The sequence below is a fragment of the Phaethon lepturus genome, unplaced genomic scaffold, assembly GCF_000687285.1.
Source record: "Phaethon lepturus isolate BGI_N335 unplaced genomic scaffold, ASM68728v1 scaffold14384, whole genome shotgun sequence".
Lineage (NCBI taxonomy): Eukaryota > Metazoa > Chordata > Aves > Phaethontiformes > Phaethontidae > Phaethon > Phaethon lepturus.
Window position 1 is genome coordinate 17163 of NW_010537092.1, and position 1159 is coordinate 18321.

Sequence of the window (1159 nt, forward strand, 5' to 3'; positions counted from 1 at the left end):
TGGTTCTAACTGATGAATTGCAAATCCTAAAGGTGGTGTTTGGGCCACCATCCCAATCTCTCTTAATTCTTTTAATCTTTTTCCAATGGTAATTATATATTGTTGGATACTATGATCCTCAATTACATTGTTCCCCAGAGGCATTCCTTGAAAATAAGACGTGCCATATAACATTTCATATGGCGATAATCCAGTCTCACTGTCCAATGGTAAACATTTCGTCCAGGGCATTTGTGTCTCAATCATTAATTTATTCATTCTTTCTACCTTCCCCGAGCTTTGTGGGTGCCACGGAGTGTGGTATTCCCACTGAATACCTAATGACTGACATAATAGTTTTATTATTTTAGAAGTAAAATGTGTGCCCTGGTCAGAATCAATGTACTGGATTATCCCATATCTAGGTATCAAATGTTCCAATAAAATTTTTACCACCATCTGTGCCGTAGCTCGTGCTACAGGGTAAGCTTCTACCCACTGTGTTAAATGATCTACTCGTCGAAACACTTTATTTACCTTTTGACAAGTTAAGCAACCTTGTGTAATTTGCTTTGCTATTTCAAATATTCCAATACAACCAAATTGCCTAAGAAAATGATCACTTAACGCTTTTGTACCCCAATGTGTTTGCGCATGCAAATGTTCCAGTATTTGCCTGGTGTAGGCTTTTGGCAACATTTCTCGCCCATCGGGCAGTGTCCATTTTCCTTGTTCTAATTTAGCTCCCATTTTCTCCAATTTTGTTTGTTCTTCTGGGGTAAACTTCTCTCTTTCCTCTCGTCTTTCTTTGCTGGTGTCCTCCTTTGTTTGTATGACATTAATTTTGGCAACTTTAGTCCTCAAGGCTGCTTCCTGGGCCTCTTTATCTGCTAAGTTACTTCCTCTAGTTCGGTAATCTAATCCCCTTTGGTGTCCCCTCACTTGTACCACTGCTATCTCCTTTGGTTCTCTTAACGCCTTTAAAATTTTTACTATTAGTTCTTGATGTATTAAATTCCTCCCTTGAGAATTAATCAAAACCCCTTTCTTCCCAAATTTTTCCAAAAGTGTGACCACCCCATATGCGTCCTTTTAATAATTCCAGGGCCCTACATAGGGCATACAGCTCACAAGCCTGAGCTGACCATGATGGACTCAGAGGTCCTGATTCCACAAGTTC